General features: G+C 41.1%; 1 protein-coding gene across 1 annotated transcript in view; it reads right to left on the bottom strand.

Annotated features, from left to right (window-relative positions):
* The window catches only part of LOC126565466 (uncharacterized), a 117,563-nt gene that overhangs the window by 628 nt on the left and 91,494 nt on the right, over positions 1 to 25,441 (bottom strand). The gene's annotated exons all lie outside the window — the stretch shown is intronic.

Here is a 25,441-nt window from a genome sequence, read left to right as displayed (position 1 = left end):
ACCCACATTTATACCACATTTCAGTCGACACGGCACTCCACCGATTATGGGTTGGGCTGGCTGGATGGAAGTTGTTTTGACGAACCGTCGTACCAAAACATTGCCATTGCGTTCTTTTGCTGTTGCAAGAGTCAGCAACATGTAAGCCTTTACGGTGAACGTCGCGTAGACGATGGATTGACCTGATTTCGGAACATCCCGTTACTGAATGTCCGGACTGTTAGTTTCCGGATATCCAACGCGCATTGGCAAACCATGCCATGCATACCTGGAAGCTATTATTTCTCGCTCATTTGGCCCACAATTGTACACCGGAAGCTAAAGCAAATGCGCGGAAATCGGAATGAAACGTTTTCAATGGGAAAACCGTAATCATGCTGACTTCATCGCTCATTAGTCAAATGCTGAGTGTCATGTTATACGTTGGTGATAATTCCATTTTATCAAACATGGTCACGCTTTATCTCTCACTATCAGTCTGTCTGGCTTGTCTTCCTTCTCGGAACGAATTAATCAAATCGAATTCCTGCCTCCACGTACATCGCGTACGTGTGAGATCTTGGCGGAGCACAACGGAAATGGATCTGCCAAGAAAGAAGAAGAATTACACTAGCGGATCTGGCTCTTCTGTTCTGCAGAGCTCGTTAGACGAAAAGAAACGAGATAATCGTGTTAAAATGGGCGCTTCTAATGAATGGTAGCTCCCTAAGGTATACGTGAGTGAATGCTCTCCTCGTCGTGCGTGTTTGAGGGGTTGAGAATTAATAGGTAAGAATCTGTAGAAGAGAAATTCTGAACATGGAAGCCAACGTTCTGTAGGTCCATTTGGAAACGGGACACGATTAAGGCAACATTGGTGAGTCGGCTACAGCATAATTAGGAAAACCTAGTGGCAGATGAGTTACACAAAAAATGGCAAATTGTGCAAAATCGTACGCAACTTGGTGGAATCTGGTGGAACGAAGGTTCATGTCGTTCTGTTTTTTGTTTTTAGCTGTTACTTCCTTTTATTATTTTTAACGTTTTCTTGCAATTGATTAATACATTCCACGAACTTCTGCAAAAACAAAAGCTTGCTCATTCTCATAACCTTTTAATGAGGTTTATGCAACAAATATTCGGAATGTGCTTTCAAATATCGACAAAAAAAGCTACTTTAACTTTGAGTTTACTTTAGACCACTAAGTATCCCGTTCCAATCAATTCGAACCCTCCTGTAGGGATGTTTTTGAGGAAAAGATTTCTCCCACTTGACGAAGTAGAAAGTAAATCCACTCAGAACAACCAATAAAAAGCGCTTTAAAAGTGCATCTAAACGCCACTAGCAGAACCACCGATGATGCAATGGTTCGAAGTAAATGGGAATGAAAGCACTTTGTCTTGCCAGCTCTCCTTCCACCGATCCCGAAAGAACCTTTCGACCTTTGAGAGCAAAAGATGGGTTGTAATTGAAACAGTTATTTCGTTCGTACTCCTTTTTTTTGTCTGCTTCGATTACTATCTTCAATCTTCCGTCTGGTGTGTTTGCTATTTTATTTCCCCTCGCTTTGGTACTCATTTAGCGTCCGATTTCCAACGGCAAACGCAAACATCTTAAACGAAAACGAGCACTGTAAGCGTGTGTGTTTGTGTTGATGAGGATTGTTTGCAACCGCTTGAAAGACCAATTGGAATCGAATTCGCTTGCTCGAAAGGGGAAAAAAGCGTACTGCAATTGGCACTGCAATTGCAATAATTATACGGCTTGGGAATTGCCGGGCGTAGTTGCACACATACAAATGGTGTCTTCTCAACCCGTATCACTCGCAGCCAGGAAGAGGGAAGAGTTTCTGTGACGCAAAGCATTTCAGCTAATGTTTGCCAGCATCTCTATCCATCCGGTTTGTGTGGTTGGGTTTTTGTGGCTGTCGCAAAACCTCCGGAAGCACGGTGTTTATGGGTGGGATAAAATTGTGTGCGCCGGGTAAATGTACTTAGCTGCTGCTTAGTGGGAGTAAATTGAAAACGAATCATTTTAGCGAGCGATAACGGAAACGAGTACAGTCCCAGGGCTCTCAGGACGGTGCAGGGAGCATCCCTGCACAGTCAGCAAAACTTAGCTAACTTGCTAAAGTTCGGGTTAAAATGCAATTAGCTGACGGTGGTACGATGAGCCCTAGGAAGATGCGGTTGATTCTTGATGCAATTAGTTCTTTTTGAATGGAAATTAAAGATCTCTAAGACAAAAGCAGTACTTAGACAAGCAGTGTCACAAACATATTATGTTTTATAACTTTTGTCTTAAGCTTCAAGAGGTTAGTGAAGCAGCTTTGATTTTTTATTGATATCAAATGGCAAATAAAATTAATAAAAAATAATACTCACACGAATGTTGCTTAAGATAAACTTAATAATAAGTGAAAAATTTTAAACTACGCTTTCATTCTCCATTTATTTCACAAAACAAATGACCACCTTTTTTAAGGAACGCTCTTGGGTAATTAAAAGGAACTTAATCCTTGTCTGCATATTTCTCAGCTCTTTCTACATTCTAGCCCTCTCTATATTAGCCACAGATTGGATGGATAAAATTCTCTGATAAAGATTTTCCTCAGTTCCTCAGGCTGATGTGAGGGGAAACCCTAATGGAGTACCCAAGCAATGTGCATTGTGCAAAAGATTTTCCTCAGAGTAAGTCAGTTGAGATTCTCTTCGAGCAATGATAATAATAATTCGTCTTAAATATAAACGGCAAGTTTTGCACAACAAAGTTCGTCTTGTCAGAGATATTTTTCACCGTCTAGACGGATGTTTTCAGTTCACGAAGTTAATTCAGGTTGCAAGTTACACAAGGATAAAATTACCCAATATAATAAGGCTTGCATTTTTCCAGTATTTTGCGGTCATACTACACTGTTAGATGGCTGTGCTCTGTTACTTATCTTTAACTTATACATTTGTTCTTAAACAATCGTCCATTGTTTGACCGAAATGTTTGACCGTTGATGTTCACAAAAAAGAAACAATCAAACAATCAAACGATCGAGCAAGGAAAATTGAATTCGATGCCAAAAATAGTGGCCATGCTACAAAACGGACAAATATTATACACACACACACACACACACAAAAAAAATCAATATCGTAACCTCACTAAAGTCCTCACCCAATAAACACTTTGCACACGAACAACATTGAATCTGGCCAGGTTAATTACATTGCACGTTGATTGGCTCTATCCTTCCTATAGTAATTTTCCGGAAATTACTAACAGCCTGCCAGACGCACTTTATAACGCGCTAGATGCATGACAGTGAAGGAAATGATCACGAGAGTGTGCCGGGGGGAGGATAAATTTAAAATTAAACTTTCCACACTCCCCTCTCGCATGAACGGTTATTAGCGATTGATGAAAATGACAACAACCAAACAAGTAAAACTAAAAGCGAACGTACTAAAGCGTGGAACACCAGGAAAATGACAACACAGATGGCGCACACTTTAGAGGATTATGAAAGATAATGAAATAACGATCACTTTTGCACACATACAACACACCAACGTACCAAAAAAAAAAAATGACCGCACACAACGAACCTCTTTGCGGACTGCGGCATCAACTGTACAATTTGTTTGCAACATTTGCTTTCTCCGTTATTTTGTTTGCTCACGCTTGAAGCGTCTGCCATCAGCGGTACAACGCTCTAGTGAAGCTCAATTAGTAGTAAACACAACCAACCCAGACCGGATCTGGTTTTATTTTTCCCAACTTTCCCCAAAAAGCGTTCCCCCCACTTCCCCACCCCCTACCGCTGTTCCTATCTTTTCAATCTCGATACCTTTTGATGGCCATTGATCGGAAACGACCTCGATGAGATGGGCGAGAGATCGGAAAGCGTCGTAAAACAATGTTAGCATTAATAAAATTATGTACCAAAGCAAATCGTAAGGGTGGCTTGCAACCTGCTGCAAAGACGCTGCTGGCAAGGCTGGGTAGCATCGAAGCCACCCGCAGTGCACAAGGATTTCGTTTTTATTGTTTCTTTACTGCTACTTCGGTTGCCGCCCACACTGGCACTGGCACCCATTTGTTGGCCATCTCAATCTTGCAGGTCGTTTGAAATTAGTTAGCTCAAGTTTTGCCCGCAAAATCAACCCGAAGGGCAAACCCGAACGGACGGTCGGACGGTATCCAGCGCATTCCGAAAACGATTCCGATCTCCTGCGGCTGCGGTAGTGATGCTGGCGATGGTCAACTTCTGGCGCACGGACGATAACCTCGGTGGGTTGGTCGGTTCGTCTTATCTACGATAATGTTACGGTTATTGTTATGGCTCTGCGCTTCCTGTGCCAGGGGGAAGGTCGAGTTCGCCCAGCTGCCGGTTGCGTGATTATGGTGATGAACATAAAGAGAATTATGCTCCAAGGGATTCCTCCGATCATCTGTGATGTGAAATCGTGATGTTTGGGGTTGTGTTTTGGGAAAAGTGTATGTGGGTGTGTTGGAGGTTGTTTGCAAAGTCGATTCGGTCGGGATGATCCCGACCAGTAAAGTGAACCAATTTCAGTGCTGCGGTCATCGATTGAGCGGAATCAGTTTGAATCACCGGATATAGCTGGTTGACATCGGGTCAAATCGTAATATTGTTGACGCAATATTTTCCCTTTGCGAATGCATTTGGTCCCCTTCAACCAGCTGTAGCAGTGATTGCAATCAACAGTCCCAAGTGTGAGTCATCGATCGAAAAAAAAGGTGAAAATAAATAAAAATCGTGTGTGCGTATATGTGTCAAATGTTCAAGTGCCGTTAGTGATTTTTATGTGTACGAAAGTATTTTACTTGCTTCAAAAACAACATTAAAATAACAGAAATGTTGAAGTACAAAATATACACCTGTTTGTACAACATATAATTTTGTTAAACAATTGAAAACAGTTTTGGTTGTTGTTCAATCATGTTTGATATGATTTGATATCGAACAATAACTGACAATTTTTATTTTTCTGTAATAATGGCTTTTCCATATTGATTGAACATATTATTTTAAGTTTGAAGGCGTTTTTAAATTGTAGAACTTTCAGCATTTTCGTTAATCCATTTAATGTGCGTCAATTCATTTAATGTGACGAGACACTTCGATCGTGCTAGTAAAATTAAATTCATATCATTTCTACTTTGTGCCAACCTTGAAACGAGTACTGTCAAAATTTGACAGCACTCGGACCATAGCCTAGTGAGTTAGAGCATTTTGTGTGACGCAACTTTTTTGTTTTGATTAATCAAGGAAAAGCAGTAATTTCCCGTGATAAAGTATTGCTTTTTGAAGCGAAAAAACACACTGCTCCATCATAATCAACCGTGAAGTATTGGTGTTCTTAATTTGAACGTGGTGAAACGAACACTGAGTATGGTGAACTAAGTGGACGCCCAAAAGAGTTGGTTACCAATAACAACATAAAAGATTGTCCACAAAATTATTCAAATCAACTGTAAAATAAAGTTGATCGAGATCGAGCTGACACATTAAAGATATTTAAAAATCGTGTTGCACATATCGTTCGCGAGTATTTGGCTATGAGAAAACTCTGTGCAAAATGGCTGACGCGTGAGCTTACATTTGACCAAAGCCAAGCACTAGTTGATGATTTGGAGCAGTTTTTGGAACTGTTTGAGTGAACTAAATCTGTGTTTTTGTGTCGGTACGTTACCATAGCTATGAGTGCTGGCTTCACCACTACAATAAGAAGTCCAATAGACAGTCATCCGAGAGTCGACACGATGAACCTGCTCCAAAGCGGTGAAAAACGCAACAATATTCTGCAAAGATTTTAGCCTCCGTTTCCATGGATTCGCGAGGAATAATTTTCATTGACTATCTTGAGAAAGAAAAGTCCATTAATAGCGACTACTATATTTAGTTTTTGGAGTGTTTTAAGCGCGAAATCGCCAAAAAACGGTCATTCAAAGAAAAAATAAATTGTTTCATTTAAAAAAAAAAACACTGTGCCACAAATCAGTAAAAATTGCTATACAAAATTGGCAATGGGCAAAGCATAGTTTTTGCCGCTACTTGGAAGTGAAAATTTTCTCGCAGTTATACTTCCATGATTCGACTGTCGAGAAATAACGAAATGAAATGGTCGGCTCGCGGTTGGCGCATAGGAGCAACCTGGGTGATTGTGACTACATGGAGGGAATCGAGGGTGCTCGACGCATGCTATCCGTTGGCTTCCAAATTCCGGCATGCGTACGAACGTATAACATGCGTACGAACGTAATCTGATCATGATGAAGTTGGTGGCATATTTGTCAACAACGAACAAGGAGAGTCGCGTGTTATTATCCTGCAGAACCGTAGCACCAGAATTCTCAGCCATGATTACGAGTCACATTAGTTTAACGATACACTCCAATATCCACTTCTGTATCCGTACGCAGAAGTAGGATGGTGGTACGGAATCTTAAAGGCCCTACGCCGTGAACGAGCACGGACCTTCGATATCAGCACCAGGCGATGATGGAGCCGAAGCCGAGGTTCGTGAGAATGACTTTGCCTCATCGAAGCAAATTACTCCTCAAGAATATGTCGTCTATTCGACAACTCATTGATTCATTGCTCCAGACGACTTATACAGTAGTACTGCGTGAATCAGAGTTGTAAAATTGAGGAGCAGCGCCTTAAATTTCAACGAGACCATTAAGCGCAACTGCGTGCTGATGCATACGTTGGCGTTATGAACTTTGCCGGTCCAGCCGACCAACAGTTGCGAAATTGAGCACCTGAACAAGGCCAAACAAGGGGTTTCCTGGCGAAGATCTTTTATTACAGTAACTTGGGGGTTTCTTACAGTAACCCAAAGTGGCCAGAAGTGATCGAGTCGTTATTATCACGGCAGATCCAACCAGATCTCAATTGACGTGTTTTTCAATTGAAACTTAAGGCAATCCTGAAGAACCTTTCGGCGGAAATGCTTGGGCTTCAGATCGAACGTTTTCATGTGATTGAGTATCAAAAACGTGGTCTGTTTGCTGATCCTCGGTGATGTGGTCAAACTACGGACGTCGACGGATTACGACCTATTGGTTTCGGCTGAAATTCCCAATTCCGCAAACCAATTGCAAACAAATTAAAGGAGCGCTATAATCGGTTAATCACCCTTGAAGAGATGTATGTTGAATAACTATCATTCTTGTGTTGTTTTTTACTATCATAGGCCAAACAATTATCAGCCCACCTGTTACAATATTTATTCACCTTCAATTAAGAAAACTGCTGCACTGTTACTACATTTGTTGTGATGTATGCTTATTGAACAATTGAAATCACGTGAAAAATATTGCCTAATATAAGACTTTTTATTCAAATTTACAGGTAAAAATCCATTCACTTTGGTTGGGATATATATTCTCGTCCTAATCCCTCACATTTCCTCAACTTTTCCCCCGATTGCTTCTTGACGTGTTGGCTATGCGATCGTCTAACCTCAATAGACGAAACAACGAGGTGTATCCACTTTTTGATTTCCATAACTCGATCGAAACGTTCGAAAAAAAACTTACTGTTTTCGAGAAGAACTTGTTCGAACAGTGTAATTCTATATTAAGCATGTTTTACATGTTAAAATACGTCCACGGAAACCAAAACTACAGGATTTTGCTATTGATAATGTGAAGAAATTGAAAACTTCTTATGAAATGGTGGACTAAGCTAGATGACATTGTAATGGCTACAGATGATATGGTAAACAATTTTATCGGATTATATTACAGTCGCATCAGATGAGATTGTACACTGCCTTGCAGCACATGCAAAAGTGCGCCACCTACAGGAATACAGTGCGTAGCCCGTACAGAAGTTCCATAAACTAGATCTAATCTCACTAGATCTGTATATTATTTCTTTAACGTATATTACGATTTGACTGTTTCCCCTTCAATCCCAGTCAATCTCGTCAGTCATTCGAAGAAATAACTAAGCGTTGTATAAATCCATGTGTTTGCCATTTAATTATCGAAATAAAGTATTTTCAATTAAAGGTTTTTCCCACATATTGTGAATTCTGAAGCAATTTACGTCTAAAATTGTCGCTGCAAAATTTAATTTACAACACAAATCATTCCTCTAGATACAAAACCATTCCTCCATACAGCAAATCACAACCCCAGCAACACAAACAACGAATCAGTATCAAAACACGTACACCAACATCCTTTACCCGCAACTCATGCAACAGCTTCCATACAATTCATCGCAATTTGTTCGCGTGGCATTATGGAACGCGCTCCGACGAAAGAAAACCACCACACAGGACAGAGAGAAAAAATATATATAAAGCACAAGACCGAAAACGGCTCTGATAGAAACGAAATTCGTATTCAAATCATCGTTTTTCATCATGTCTCGCATGTCTTCCGGCACGTCGCAAGACAACGACCGAAAGAATATCCGGGCACGGGCGGCCCGCAGCAACCACCAGGAATACAAATACAATTACGCCGAAACTAAAGCGAACCTTCCCCTGGAGTCTTGGCCGCTTACCACAGCCCGCACCAGACACCCCGGTCGATGGGAAAATATATCCCACCCCGCAATAAAATGCACGGAACCGTGCGACGGAGTATAAAATGAAAATTGAATTAAGTGTAGCCGTACATCGTCGTAACGAATCCGGCCAAATTAAAAGATACACATGAACCACATCCGGCGGAGCCTATCGTTCTTCGGAAGAGGCCTCTCATTTTTCAAATCCATTTCAATTCAAGGATCATATCGCAACGCTCCCGACTGGAAACGGTGGCCGGAAAGACAAACGAACGACTGTGTTGGAGTTGTTAAACTCATTCTCGGCACACACCAACACACACACTCGCATACAATTTCCCGGTGAGCTGTGCTTTGGGTAAGCCTCTTTGTTTTTTCCTTTGTCTTTCAACCGGATCCGGTTCAAGAAGCGGTTGAAGCTCAATTCTTTAAATTTGATTTGTCATACCACGCTTTGTGCCGTGTGCGCGAAAGTGAGGAATTTGTTTGATTTTCACGTTTTCTGCTGCTTTCCTTTGCGTTGGCTAAGAGATGAAAAGAGTCTAGCTTGGCAGGAAGGTTTCGGAGAAATTTTCACTTTCAAAGGCTTTGGGAAAAAAAAGGATTAAATTTTATTTTCGGTGCACCGAGAAACTTCTATTGTTCCGGTTTCAGAGCAGATAAGGAGAGTTTCAAAAGAATTAAGAATGCTTTTAGTAAGAAAAATGGAAAAGGGTATTACTTTCCAGATAGGCGGTGGAAAGATGATAAAAAGAAAAATTGGAAAGGTGCATTTAAAATTTGTGAAGATTTATTTTCAAAGATATAATGTTCTATGTACAAATCGAAAAATCGAAAATTGAGCAAACATGTGCAACAAACGAGTAAAAATCAAGAAACATACTCAACACAATGGTAACTGTTTTCCCTATTGATTCTTTCCCTATATCGTGATATTCTTTAGAAGACCCTAACGCCTTCCAAACCTTTTTTCAAGCATTATCATTACTGTAAATGGCTTTAAACTTCGATTGTCAAATGTCAAAACATCTTCAACACGAATCATTCACCCAGTACATACTTTGAATACAAATGAAGAATGCTCCCCTTATTACTTCTCACCCGAGGCGCTCAAACCCCTCCCAAGCACACACAACATACACCTCATGAGCAATGCGTACAGTAATGCTCCCATTTCCGGTTAAGTAGTCCATAAAACGTCACCATTTGCCACCGTTAGGATGGTTCTGATTTTTCCACACACACACACACCTACCCATAACACACGCCAAACGCCACGAACAAGCACCCCAGCAGGGTGAAATGCTTATGCTTTACGACCTTCAAAGCAATTTCAATTCGAAGCACAAAAGGACCAAGTGCTGGTATTATTGCGTTACGCCACCTGCAGCAGTGTTTCGCCGGTGTAGTAACCCTCCAGCGCACCAGATGCATCGCGCATATTTTAATGACTTCTTTGCCGGGAGATGGCTTTTTGCTGTTGTTCTGTAGTGTATTGTGAGGCGATACAGCAAACAAACGCAAAACAAAACGTACAGTGACGTTTGAGTGCGCTGGGAAATCGTGGCTCAGTTAATTTGAAACGTTCCAAAGCACGGCGATTCACAGCTGTTTGGGTGAAGGTTTTTTTTTTGTTTAATTTCGTACTTTTTAATACGCTTTAACAAACGTTGCATTTAATATACATCATTAAGGAGAAGTACGACCCGGTGATGCTTTGTTTAGCATATAAAAGTGAACCGAAATCTTATAAAAATGGAAAGCTGCTTTCGGGTTTTGTGGTACTGTACAATGAACTATGTAAATAAAAGTGCCGTTCAAGAGTTGTGAGTTGTGAACTTTTAAGCGTAGAAAAATATACAAAAACATTCTTATGCAAAAAACAGTTTGACAGTGTTTCAAAACAGTAGTTAATATTTGACATTGACAAATAATTAACATTTGTGTTTGTTTTCATTCCAGTAAAGTTATCTAGCCTAATGTGACCTACATAACTATTTGCAAGGAACGTCTACGGTCACGTTTGCAAAAATTGCAATAAACTTTCACTCTGAGCCAGTGTGAAATATTCCTCAAAAAATGCCTCGTAGGATTAGTCATAGATTATCTACACTAATATTCGGTTCCAAAGAGTTGCAGAGGAAGCATTTTAAAAAGTGTGTCATTTGTACCAAAATCTGTAGATCTAAATACGGCATTTAATAGCGGTCGGGGCACCTTAAATTCCTGCTGGGAGCCTGCAAATTCATTTCTGCAAGAATATTCTTCTTCTTCTTCTAGTCCTGTGCAGGGTTGATCACATCGTGTAGACATGGCTAGGTCGCCAATCCGTTTCCAAGAGACTCGCTCTAGGGGTGCAGTTCTCCAACCACGGTTGCATCCGATTTCGATCACAGGTTTGACTTCACTTGATCTAGCCAACGAGCTCACTGTGCTCCTAACGAGCACCTTCCTGATGGAGCATGATTCACGTGCCCCAGCCAACGTATCCTACCGGTAGTCAAATCCGGTAGGTCGCAAGAATGGACGGGATGTCAATCAATCCACTTGTAAGCTTATGTTAAAAATTACACTGCGCCGTCATTCGTCTGTCTCACGGGGAATCTGCGAGCTGAAGAGATCTCAGTCCTAATAGAAGGCACCTTGTGCGATAGGAGGGATATTATGCCTCACGGGACCAACACCCAATACCTTAACCTGTATTGATTATATATTGTTGTACAGGGGTTCAAAGAATACTGACAAATTCTAGTGTTGGTCTAACAATGGCTCAAAACTGAAATTTTAGACTATATGGCTCCTTAAAATCTCAACCCAAGCGTTGACCTAACAGACGGCACGCTTTAGACACAGTAACTTTGTAGTGATCTTGTAGTGTCAGCCCACTATCTAGCCAAACACCTGTAGTGCCTGCAAGTCAAGCAAGTAATTACAGTCAGCTAGTACATACATATATTCCGCTAGATTTAACGTAGCATAGAATAGAATAGCATAAAAAAGGATATAGGAAACTGAAAAAAAACGATAATTAAGATTGACCAATCATGAGTAGGAATAAGGAATTTAGGTGCAAACGAGCGAGAATAAATTCCTTAATTTATAGCTTAAGGTTTAGGAAGTACGATAAAAGGAAAAATGATGTACAATATCGCTTTGAGGAACTGAGTAACATATATAATTCCTTCAAATTATATAACATAATTTAATCTTAAGTCTTAGTTTTGAAGCTTACCGAAATCAACACAGATTTTTTTTGAATTAGCTGTCATTGAAGACGTGATAAGTTTTACTGACAAGTAATGACGTTTTAATAACGTATTAATATTATATGACATTTCATTTCATTTCATTTATTTCATATGTTTGCCCTTGGCTATACAAGTAGTCTAATATCTAATCTTAAACTTATCTAAACTTAAACGGTACGAACAAAAAGTTCCAGCATTGAAAAAAAGAAAACAGAAAATAGGGATGTGAAGGAAAGATTAGGAAGTGGATAACAACCGGGAACGGAAAGCAGGTAGGGATATATTGATATCAAAGTGATGGGACGAGGAATTAAACATTTTGATGGAGATAAGGAGAGGATCTTTACGGCCCACCGCAGAGCGACGTAAGGCAACAAAAATCAGGGGACAATTTCGAAGGGCGCGGGAGGGAACAAATAGAGGGATTTGCATTAGCAAAGCTACGACATCGATGCAATCAAGGAGAAGTGCGGCAACAAATGAGGATTGGGAAATAGAACGGCGATCTTCAAGCGACGCAAGACCATTCGACCGGCATCTGTCCTCGTAACAGGGCAGAGCAGAGGATCGATCGCCAAGAATTTCCCGGAGAGCAAACCTGGTGAAGGACCTCTGCACACGCTCTATTCGATCATTGTGGATTCTTGCCGACGGGGACCCGAACCGAGCCATACTCCAGCATTGATCTGACCAGTGAACAAAACAAAGTCTTCAAACAACAAGCATCGGATAAGTCACGGGCCACGGTTGTGATTACACCAAGCAAAAAAACGTTCAAGGATAGATTGAAAAACAACACTTACTTAGATATAAGTTTAAAAAATATTTATTTTATTTATAAGTAAAATAAAATAAATAAAAATAAATAATTATATCTTTCCTGGTTACACTAATTGTAATGTTGTACGTTTGTACAGTTTTATAAAAATGTATAACATTTTGGATCTAGATCATACAGGAAGTCAGGGTCGATTTTTCAACTTTATTGCACCGTTTGTATATTTGAGACCATTGCTTTTGCATGCACAGTAATAGCCAAACCTTTGGCGTCGTACACATGTTTAGCTCAATATGAAGACTTGCAGACACAAAAGCAATAAGCAAGCACATCTCGCAAACGGAATCCATTCATCCATATCAAATAATCGCCACCGAAGGCGGAACCGAGCAAGAAATAAATAGCTTTTCCCATTTCGTAAACCATGCATTCCATGCCTCAATTTGACAGATTTGACCCCGCAACAAATAGGATCCAGACCCGCCATTAACGTATGCCTGCCAGCCGTTGTCGTTCGATCAACTGCCACTCGCTTCAATACATCATGCCACCGAAACATCTCGTTGATAGATCACCGGATCACCTCTCCGCTTTCGCCCAAAGGCAGCCTTACCACCTGACGATTCCGCGGTTTTCCTCTCATTGACAATGGCGTTCATTTTTCACAACATTGGCCCACAAGAAAAAGCGATGGAAAAGGAGTGGAAAAGAAGGAATCTTCAATAAAAAAACACCCATCCCAACGGCCACGGTCGCCTACCGTCGTTACTCGTAAATGTGATTATTTACTCGTAATCCAAAAATCATCCATCTTTGACGGTGAAACGTGAATAGAATTCCCTTCTTTCGTTCCTCGGCGAGCACATAATTGGCGGTACACGCCCGTGCTCTCCTTTCCCCGTTTCCATCATCAACAAACATCTCGCTGCTAACCGACTGTTAGCATCCGCACCGGAAACCGCCCCTATATTACCAACACGCGAGCGACAGTTTTCGCCTGCCTTCGCCTTGGGAATGAGAAAAAATATTCACGCGATGGCACCTTGCCAATTGTGCGGCTTTTTGGGTTATGGTGATGATTCCACCACGGCTTTGCTCTCAATCAATCCGGCACCTACCCGGCTACCGAGGGCTAAGTATACAACGCACAAACGGCCGCGAAGAAAATGGAATAAACTCGCCACTTTTATTGGGGAAAAAGTTCACATTCTCCACCGCTGGGCAAGTAGTAGCAAAGGGCACGTGAGTCAATATTTTGTCCGAAGCCATGGGTTACGTGGGACGAATTCGAATCGAGGGAGGTGTGCCATGTAAACAGAATAAAATACATATTAGGAATGATAAAATTGACGAGAGGTAAAAGATTATTTTATGTGGTGGGCTTTACGTGCGACTGCTAACCGGTAAGTTAATAGATGATCAATTCAATACGTTTGTTATTTTTATGTACAACCGATATAGGAACATATGAATATGATGTAGCAAATGACTAAAAAATCTTGAAGATTTTAGAATTATTTTAAGCAGTTTGAAGATAATTGAAGCAGTTTTATGTTTCTTCTTATAATGATCCTGCATCATTTCGATTCCCTAGACGTCTTTTGTATGATTTGCTGAGTAGAGATAAATTTTAATATCATCATCAGTTAATTTTGGAGCATCCTTGACCTAATAAATAACTCATGTAATTATTGAAGCATTTTCAGTTGAATTTCTTAGAGATTTAAATGAAGCAGGGTGCGTCCAGGTGGTAGACACGATAGTGGCACTGGTCTTCAGAATCCAACAACGATTCATCAGCAAGTCTAGTAAGCCGATGGTCAGCATTTTTAACAATAGAAAGAATTTTAGCACGAGGGGCGGCTCAATGGAGTAGACGACATCGGCGCCGGTCTTCAAACGGCAGGACCGGGGTTCAAATCCCATCCAAACCTTCCCCCCGTAGCGAGGACTGACTAACCTCACTAAGTGGTATTCATAAGTCAAGCAATACGGCCAGGCTGTTCTTAAGAGAGAAAAAAAAGAATTTTAACACAACTTCGAAAGTGATGTTCAAATTCTGGATAACATGGTCTTCATGACGCGGTAGCCCCAGCGGAAAAAAGACTGCGGGAACATTTGGCAGATGACAGTATTTTTTTAGTGGGTTTCCTTAACTTGAGTCGGAATAATGACTCTCATGCGGACAGAAGCACACCAGTTCTATTTCTCCTTCTTTACTTCTATACAAACTCAAGCTCAACCTCGTTGCCTGTCATTCTTGACTTTCCTTGACCTTGTTTTACCTTGTTTTACCGGTAGCAGCTAGTAGTTGTAGTAGTAGTGCTACTCAAAAAGAGCAGCACCCAAAGACTCATCCAATGGTATGCTGCACGCCCCGATCGGACCAAAAATGAGCGAATTATCGTTGATTTTCCATTGAATAAGGGTGTCCCAAAAACTCCGGGAAAATTCTGTCAGCAGCATTCCAAAACTCACTCATCCGATCGGCCTGCAGTATACAGTTGAATTCGTCTTTAGACCATGCATCTTTTTGTGGCCACTACCCAAACCCGATCCCTCAACCCTCCCTAGTTATTCCCTAGTTATTCCGCCTAGTTATTGTGGAAAAACGTTTTTGATGCCTACTTCTGCTCCTCCTTAATCCTTCTATCACCACCGATTTCCCACGATTTTCATCGGTAAATTACGAATAAATTTTGGATCAAAATTTGTTGTCGCTTAACAAAAAAACATACCAGGCTAGGATGTAGAAAATCTAAGATTAACAAGAGAACACAAAATAATAGTAGTTCCGTGTCCAAAATATATTTTTGCGTTAAAATTTTGTGCGTCTTCAAATGCTTTTTAAATTGTACTCATTTGTTGTCATTTCGGTAGATATATTAAATATATTTTGCAGAGATTCCAGCAACGTGCTTTTATGCGAAAACATTTAAAATTATTCGATCCGTTTCCTTTATCATACTACACAAATCCGAAGATCAACCTAATTTAACATACTTATACGAATATTTGGTTTTTCACAATTAAACAAGAAAATGTAGCTAAAAGCAATGTTCTATTTTGAACATTTTTGTAAACGTTTTTCACAAACTTTAACAAAATTTTCAATTTGGGACCGGGCCGGTGGTCTGGCGACATCGGCACCGGACATCACACGGTAGAACCGAGGTACAAATCTCATCCGGATCGTCCTCCCGTAGTGAGGACTGTTTATCGAACTACGAAGCTTCAGCAAGTCTAGTAAGCCATTCAATGGCCGGTGTGACCTAGAAGGTCGTTAAGCCAAGAAGTAGAACAAAATTTTCGATACATGCGAATTTTCTCCATGTATCCTCCAGAATCTTAGCCGTCATGCAACGTCTTTGGCTGTCAATATACGATTTTTGTTTTATTTAGATCACTGATCAGCGATTGAAGAGCTAATGAGTGTAGAGTTAATTAGCTAAAAATCCGATTAAATGGCTTTACGTGAGAAGCAAAATCCTGAACTAAGATTCAATGTGATAGCGGTACTCAATTTCCTTTTCGCTTATAATAATTAAAGACTTCCATAAGGACGTTTTCGTAGTATACGACTAAAAATTCGCGAGATTCATGAAACAAATGAGCCTTGTTGCTGCTGAATATAGTCGTCACTGAAAACAGCCACTATTTCCAACGGGTAAACGTGTAACGTTGACGGACCAATTCTTCACCTTACACAACAACTATGTTCAACCAAGCATGTGAGGCTGTTTAACAGTCACAGTGCACACAGTTCTTACTTTTAAGTTAGGTTTCGATACGGTTCGGTTTGGCCCTGAGCGTTACCAAACACTGCCACATCACACTACTTCCGGGTCATGATAGTTTACATTCAAGGCGCATCGGCAGGGAGACTGGAAAATTGAATCCTCTCACTAGATACTGCTACACCTTGCTTGCGCCATAAGAAAGAGCCGTAAAATGATTTTGCTCTGTACACTGTCTACGGGAGGATTCACTATTAGACCGACCCGTGGCCCTGTCCAGTAAATCGAACTCCAGCGTTGTAACACGCACGCAATTGCTGTGACCAAACTGCCACCGGATGTACGATGTACCGGATGATATGAGACAATGGGTGCTACACATTTCTAGGCCGAAATTTGGGCACACTTTTTAACATAAAATTGGAATAACTTTTACTTCTTTGCCTAACGGATTTCCTAGACCAAGTTCGCCTGAAACATGATGTGAAATCTTGATTACGAGGAGACGGTTCTAGGAAGATTCAATACTTGTTCCTGTCGTGCGAAGACAGGTACTACTAAGTGCCGTAAAAAGCAATGAAATTGGAAACTTATCTTTCGATAAATTTACTGTTTAAAGCAAATTCTCGTCCGCTATTTTTCTTGACCATCCTCGGTTATGTAAAACCATAGTTTAATCCCATGCGTACATACTGCTCCTGGTAAAACCGGGGTTATCTACTCAGCACTCGTATCACAATGGTGTCGCTATTGGATGAAACAATTGACCATGACAGGTCTCCCTGGATGAGCCAGTGTTTTTACCGTGCGTGTGCCTTTGGCCGGAGCTTACACACGCCTTCCTTACAAGCGAAGCAACCGTTCAACGCTACAGCATCCGAAAAACACTTGAAGCAAGTGATTCCGACCAAACGATTAACACGACTGCATCGAAAAGACGACCTTTCGACGTTCCAACGTTTTCGCCAGACTAGGCCTCGGTTCATCCGGATAGTACCTCAACCTCATCGTCCCACACTCGTGTGGTTTAGGCCTACGTTGAGAACCGTATGTGCTACGCGCGATGGACCCTTCATCGACTGTGTCCTCAATGTAGGAACGGCTTGATCCTTACCTTACCGAAAGGATTCTCTCATCGTACGGACCTGGCTTGATTTCCTGCAGTCCAGGATAACAATAAATTGTAGTGAGGCAGGATTTTCGGACACTGGTTGCCGGTCCGGACGGCAAACGGTAGCTTACAATTGCGGATACCGGCTTTCGATGCCCTTTCGATACGACTGCAACGATCATCTCATGCTGTAATCGATGCAGCTTATGTTGTCCTGAAAAGATTAAAATCATAAAAGATACTGCGTCGGGTACGGTGTGGCCGTACATTGTCGTACAATGCCGTACTCACCGGAGTATTTGGTTTTGCTCTGCCAGCGAAGAATATCACCTTATACTCTCTAGTTGTTTGTCTGGCAGCCATGCTTGTTTTTTTGGGCCTCGTTCTTTCTACACATTTTACACGAAGTATAACAAACAGCAACAACAGCACAGCAAACATTTTTCCTCCCAGTGGGAACACAAGAAATGTTTTACAATGAACTGCGGAATGTCTACATCCATAACGTAACGTGTTTTTCTTTTTTTGCCATTTCCTCAGAGCACAAAACATGCTTCGAGTTTCTCCATTTGCTTCAATATTTCACGGGAATGTCAATACAATACGCACGCGAGTAGACGCCATTTTGCTCGGTTCGCCCTCCAGTGAGTTTCCTCTGATCACTTTGAGAACCTATGTACAGAAGATAATCTCCTTCGCACCAGCGCCACATGTACACTACTTACCCCATACTCCAGCGTGTTCCTGGCGAGGAAGTTGCCATTCCGTTTCTCATTCATCGATTGACTGGAGCTCCCTTCGGTAATGTTTATCTTGCGAAAACGATTGCCCCCTTCGGTAAGGTGCTGCACTCTCTTGGTCTTCAGTTCCCGCCGGGACTCCGTCACTGAAGCTGTAAGAGACTTGTGTCATTCAATTTCGCTCGCAGTTACTAATCCTGTTCGACGAAATTCAAATGCTCCTAGAGTGAATGTATTTTTTTGTCTGTCTACGGACGCAATGGATGCGTTGGGCGTTCGTAAGTCGATTTGCCGCAATTGTTCGCAGGTCCATGGTAACAAAGGGATGGCTGGAGGTTCAATCAGTTAACTGCTTTCAATAACCTTCAGTGTGCGTAAAATATTGTCAGGAGAACGTTTTTTGTGCTGTCTTCATCTAACTAAGGGAACCAGAAGTACGCAAAGATCGCTTAATTGCCCCATCACTGCCATCAACGGGTGTCAAATGTTGACAGCTAGATGATGGTTATCGTATCGATCCCGTGCCTATTTGAGTCAGATTAAAATTTTCCCAACACTTTGCAAACCACTGTGCAAACCACTTTCGACCCACATTTTACCCCCCCTTTTGTCTTCACAAAAGGAACAAAGAATGAAGGAAAAATGAAAAAGAAAAATATACCAAAGTTCCATTTCCCAAAACAAAAAACCAATTCTCAACGTATGCCACACCGCGCTAACAGAACGACAGCCAAACAAAAATTGGGTATGAAAAGAAATGTAGAGGATCGTATGATTGTTTTCCTTCGTTTTTTTTTTCATCGCTGCAAAACACTTTGTCCCACCGCGCGACGCCATCCCAAACCAGAGGAATGTCTTTCTATCCAAGCTGTTTGACAGGGCTCGGCGGAACTGCTTATGGCACTGCGGAAGCTAATGGACGTAAGTAGAACACACGCGCCAACAAACGCATGAAGAAAGGATAGGGTTGGATGTGTTACAAATATGCGTAGCGTCAGGGGAAGAAGAGAAAAGCCCACCGAAGAAGTAACCGTGCCAGTTGCGTAGTTATGTAGAATGTGCGCCAGTGCCTCACATTCATTTCCAGGGAGAGTTGCTATATCCCGGAAGGCGTTCGTTTATTCGTCCGGAATCTTACTGCTACTGTACGTACGGGTGTAAGGGGATTTGAATAGGGGTTAGAGGTATCCAAGATGATTATGTGGCATACCATTCCATCGGTGAAAGGGAGCAGCTTGATCGGAAATGTTGTTTCACATACCAGCGCCCGCACGGTAAGAAAAAGGATACACCCGGCCCAACCGAGGGAAGGCTAACGAGGTCTTGACGAGATATACTAACCGATGGCGATGAACCTGGTACGCTGCGCTGGTTGAAATTCTATTTGGTAGTTCGAATTATTGGGTATTGTTGTTTTCTTTATCTTCTTCCAGCAATGTAAGCCTAAACTCTACCGATGAAGCACGATTTGGCAATACTTTGAGGTTTGTTAATGCGATTATTAGCTACACTTGTTCAAGACTAGTAATGACATATTTTTTTCATATTATACAAAAATACTGCCATACTGCCAAACCGTTCTAATTAAGTAGAAAGCAAATTATCGATTAAAAACCTTCTCTTAACATCCTCCAGCAGAAGTATGGATTAAATTTTCCTCACTGTCAGTACAATTGAGCTATGAAGCAAAATCGTTGAAACTTTTTTGAAAATATCCTCATAGGTTTCCTCATTCCTTTCCTATAGGTTAAACAAAAACCCTGCCTCGAGATGAGGCAGAAAAGATAGAAGGAAATGCTTTGCATGGTAATCTAGTTCATAAAAGCAGTCAAGACAGCCGGTGTTGACAAAACGTCGCTAGCCGTCATACTTAAAATAAATAAAATAAATTAATAACAACTGCCAGAAGAAAAATCCTTATTTCAAGGGTAAAACTACAGAAAATAATTCATACATCGTGTCCATTTATCATCTCTTTGGTGACGAAAGCGTCCCGAAAAGATGTGTTAAAAATGTGAGATGTTTGTAACTTCAGAATTTAGTAAGTATTAAATCCCAACAGATGGAACTTTAACCATAAACGTAGTGTTTGTTATTTCTGTTAATTACTCTCTGTTAACACTCCTTTATTGAGAATGTTTGTCTATTTATTTTTGTGTTGAAATGTGAGACTGTTTGTTGAATATTGAAACCAGAACGTACATCAGAATTTAGTTCTGTTGCGAGGACGCCTAGATGTAGGAACTCAAACCATTGCTCTTTAGCATGCGAAGTTAAACTTTTGACACACTGGAAAAGAAAGAAGTTTTTTTGGTTCCACGTAGTTGGCTACGTAGTTAATCCTCACTACGAGGAAACGGATGGGTCTGTAACTCCTCTCCTGCCGTAAGACGAGCGGCAGCGGTGTTGTCTCAGAGGCTTGGGCCATGGGCAGTTTCAATCTAAGAATAGAAAATAGTAGAATAGAAAATAGTAGTATATAATTAAAAAATGCTTAAAATCATCTGATCGATTTTTTAATGGAAGTCACGTGAGAGATTCAGCAAATAATTAACTCATTATCGATGTTTTCAACGAGATATTACTTAGAGCAATTGAAATACACTGAAACACAGTTTAATCCAGATAGATGCTGTAAAGATCCACCCCATGAATTTGTTTTTGTTCAACTTGCTACGGATGGTACATCATGTCAATATAGTTTAGCAAGGGTTGTATTTCCGATCGGAACCAATCAACCGCTTAAAAAAACTTAAAATTGTTCTGTTGAATTTCATCCAGATTTTTTTTTTTTCGTAAGAACGGCCTGGCCGTATTTAACAAATATAAAATTGTTTTGTTTAACTTCATCCAGATTTTAGTTGTTTTAAAAATTAAAAAAAGTTTTGCCTTATATAATCGATGTCAGACCACTCAAATCCAATTGCATGATATAAAAATCAGCTTCAAAATTATCCTCAAAACGAAGTTTAGAATTTATGTTGACATTTTTAAAATTTGTATAATATTATTACGGATTACCACCGTATTGTCACCACCGCTAGTGGTGACTTTATAGAAAATATACGAAATATTAACAAGGAATTTCCTCCCTGTTATTTGCTTTATCCCGGGCACGCTCGGTTGAAGCTGAGTTGTATTTCAGAATCAATTTGCTGTATCTATAGCTTCAATGGTGGATGATTGCATACGATTTCAAGCTATTGGGGTGTTGTGGCCGTTATATTGTTGACCATTATGCTACGGTTTGGACTGGAACAAAACTTAAAATATTGTTGAAACAGCACAAACATTTATTTGTCTTCGTGTAGCGTTCTCCAGTGCAGTCCAGCAGTGATATTCCGAGCTTAATCCGGTCAGCATTAAATCTAAGAATGATCGATATGCTCTATCCCGCAGACCTATTTTCACATTTGTAACTTATTATTTTAAATCCTTTATCAAGTATAGAAAACCGGAAAACTTCAAGACATCTTTCGTACATTGTTTATGCATCAAAACAAAAATGAATATTTATAAAAAAATGTATCATAAACCGTTCTCTTCAAATGTACCATATGTTTCCTGGACCTGTGCCTATGCCATTCGATCAACAACGTTGACCCACAACTTTTCACAAACTTTTATCAAACATGTTAAACTTTTCGTCAGCACCAACAATCACAAGATAACGAGCGCATTATCCCTCAGAAAAAAACTTTACCTTACGCCTCACGCAAACACCACCGGCCCGAATCAATCCATTTGAAACGAAATGGAAAATCGAAAATAAATGTGATGAAAATCGTTATTAAATTTCATCGAAATTTAATTTTCCCTCGTCCCTTTTCCCGCTATGCTGTCCGTTTCATGATCCCTAGTCCTCGCCCAAACCGACCAATCGCTGACGCTGACACCGCGAAACAGGTAGACCGAAAAGCAACGGCACAACTACACTAGCATACGGGTAAGCCAGGCGGGTGAACGTGGAAGCCCAAATCCCTCGGTTTAGCGTTTATCGAAATTCCGCTAGCTTGTGCTTTTGTGCGGGGTAAGGCCATAAGCCGTGGGAGATGGAAAAGTGGATCGAAATCGCTACTAGCCCATCTGTGAAATGATTACATCGATCGGATTTTCTTCGGTGCCAGCAAAATCGAAAAGTGAACTAAAAGTCGTCGCACGTACACACACACACACCCGCTGGATGGTTGGGTTGTGGTGGCGGAAGATCGATATGGAAATATATTTGGCGAGGCGTTTAATATTTGCCAGTTGGGAGAATAAATTAATTTATGCACGGTCGAATGTCGGGTGTACTGCAATGTTGGGCAGCCGAAAGCAATGCTCCCTACCTCTCTGCATTAACGATATCCATCAAAAGTGCACCGAATCTTGGGCAGCAGTTTGGGTGCGGTATCCAGATCATGAGCGTAGATTTCGGTCTATCTAAATTTTCATCACCACAAACGGGCGGCGGTTGGGCCAGGTAGAGCAACCGTCCGGGAAGGCAAGATGGAGCGAGATAGGAATTAATTCAAATTTATTAATTTCACCTTCCGCCAATCGGCGTGTCGCCCTTTGCAACGATGGGACGGGGGGAGAATAATCGTCCCCATAACAGTTAACCATCGTTGCCATCAACGTTGCCATTATCATTATCATTAGGTAACTGTTATTATCATCTTTATTATGATTCTAAAGCATGTCCACTTAGAACGAGACACAAGATAGGAGGAACGAGTTGAAAGAAATTATCTAAACGATCAGAATGAAATATTACGACCTCAAGCGTGTCGATGTCCAGGACCTGGACTCCAAAGCTGTATTACGACCGTAGGACTGTTGGTCAGGTAGTAGATAAAAAGTCGGTACAGGCTGTAGTTAACGCAGGCCACCGATTAAACGATCGTTACGAGCGCAATAAAACAATTTGTTTGCCGTTTTGAAGTAGTTTGATTGTTTGCGAGATGTTTTAATAAAATACAGCCGTAGCTACACTTCATCAGATCCGTACAAAAGGGGTAAAGAAGCTATTTTGAAGTGAAAGAAAGTGCTGTAAAGGGCTTGCTCTTGGGTTCATAACACCAAACAAAAATGGTCATAAACATAATTGTGCAGCCTTTAATGAAAAGTGATAAAAGATTACATAAATGTGCATATTAATGTAGTTAATTTCAAAGAAAATTGATAACCTTGTATCTTTTACAGTTCAAGTTTGATTTTCCTTCTTAAAGAAACGATAAGTAAGCAATCAAATCGCTTTAAAGAAGAAAAAATTCCTACGGCGAATTTCCACTTAATCTCTTTTAGTTGACAAATTATTTTAATCTCACAGCTTGGTAGAAAAACATGCAATTTATGAATTCACGATTGAAAATTTACAATAATGAAGCAGTTTATGTTCATTATAATGTTGGCCTGCTCTTTTAAAGAGCACGTGTTCGTGACATGGCCCGATCAACAATAGATCTCCAGGAAACTCGATCCCTGGCTGCAGATTCCCATCCGTGTAGGCACTCGATCTCCAAAAGGTCACCCTTCACCTGATCCAATCAACGAACTCGCTGTGCTCCCCGACGCCTCATGCTGAACTGGGGGTCGATCCTCATAACATGCCCCAGCCATTGTATCCTTCCGGTTTTTGCTACCGTCAGGATATCCGGTTCTCCGTATAGCTCAGCAAGCTCGTGGTTCATCCTTCTCCTCCACACTCCATGCTCGAACACACCGCCAAACATGGTTTGTAGGATGCGACGCTCAAACACGCCAAGAGCATTTGAAGGCCGTAGTAGGCACGACTTCCCTGCACAATGCGTCTCCGGATTTCGCTTATGACATCGTTATCCGAAGTTACGACAGTTCCAAGATAGCAGAACTCATCTACCACCTCGAGGTTGTCGCCGTCGACTAGCAGCGTTTAAGAAGTCCCACTCGGGCTCTCTCACGATCAGAGCCTCCGGAAAGCAGGTATCTTGTCTTTGTCGCATTGATCATCAATCCAATTCTTGCTGTTTCAAGTTTCAGTCGGGTGTACGCCTCACACACCTTCGCTATCATCTTGCCAACGATGTCATTGTCATCCGCAAAGCCAAGAAATTGATGAGACCGGTAGAGAATCGTACCAAGGATATCGTTGCCTAGCCCCGCGCCTCGTATGACACCTTCCAAGGCTATATTGAACAGTAGAAAGAAGGAGTCCGTCCCTTTGCCTCAGACCCCTGTGGGATTTGAACGATTCCGAGAGCATGTTCGATACTCTCACTCTGCACTGCACCCCGTTCATGGTGGCCTTTAACAGCTGGATCAACTTTCCACGAAAGTGATGCCGCTGCATTATGCTCCATAATTAGGTCCGATCTATGGTATCGTAGGCCGCGTTGAAGTCGATGAACAGGTGGTGCGTAGTGATTTGGCGCTCTCGGCACTTCTGGAGAATCTGCCGAAGAGTGAAGATATGGTCGGTGGTGGATTTGTCTCCAACAAACCCCGTTGGTAGCTGCCGACGAAATCTGTAGCAAGGGGGGCAAGTCGGCAGAACAAGATCTGGGACAGGGTCTTATAGGCTTCATTAAAGACTGAAATGGCACGATAGCTCGAGCATTCCAGCCTGTCGCCCTTTTTGTAAACTGGGTAAATGACGCCCAGTTTCTAGTTTCCCAGTCGTATCATGCACTTGGCGGCCGAGTTCTTCAAGATGCCGTCGAAGTCGAAGTCCATCACTAATGATGATGGACTGGCGAGTAGTTATTCGAAAGCATGATACGTCTAAATTATACATAAAGGTTTCAACATAAAACATGAAAAATAGATATGAAACTACTCAAAATAATTAGAGAAACACAATATTACAACGGGATAATTAAACCTGTGTTTCAATTTTTGAAACAGCTAGGGACTTTAACGACCCAAACTGCATAAAGTCTCTTTGTTGTGCCACAGTCCGACCTATATTAGAAAATGGTAGTGTTATTAGGCCTGCTTACTATTAGGACTAGAGTCTCTAGAAAATAGAAAAAGTAATGCGCAAGTATTGTTTATTGCTGGGGCAATTTGCGGCAACATAGATGCACCGACAATAGTCGAAAAAGGTTTTTTTTTAATTTATTTAAAGTATGACGACTTGCGCCATATTGTCAACACCGCATGTGATGACTATGTACTATATAAACAAGATTATTAGGGCATTTCCTTCCTGTTTGGGTGAGTGTTGCGTGGGTGGTGGATGTCCTGGTCTATTTTGGTGTTGTTGGTAGATGTTTTCGTTGATCCATTTTATTTGGTGCGGCTGTTCTGTTGATCATGGTTGAGTGTTTTCAGTTTAGCTAT

Source organism: Anopheles maculipalpis, chromosome 3RL (genome assembly GCF_943734695.1).
Source record: "Anopheles maculipalpis chromosome 3RL, idAnoMacuDA_375_x, whole genome shotgun sequence".
NCBI classification, from domain to species: domain Eukaryota; kingdom Metazoa; phylum Arthropoda; class Insecta; order Diptera; family Culicidae; genus Anopheles; species Anopheles maculipalpis.
This window is presented reverse-complemented; position numbering and strand designations above follow the sequence as displayed.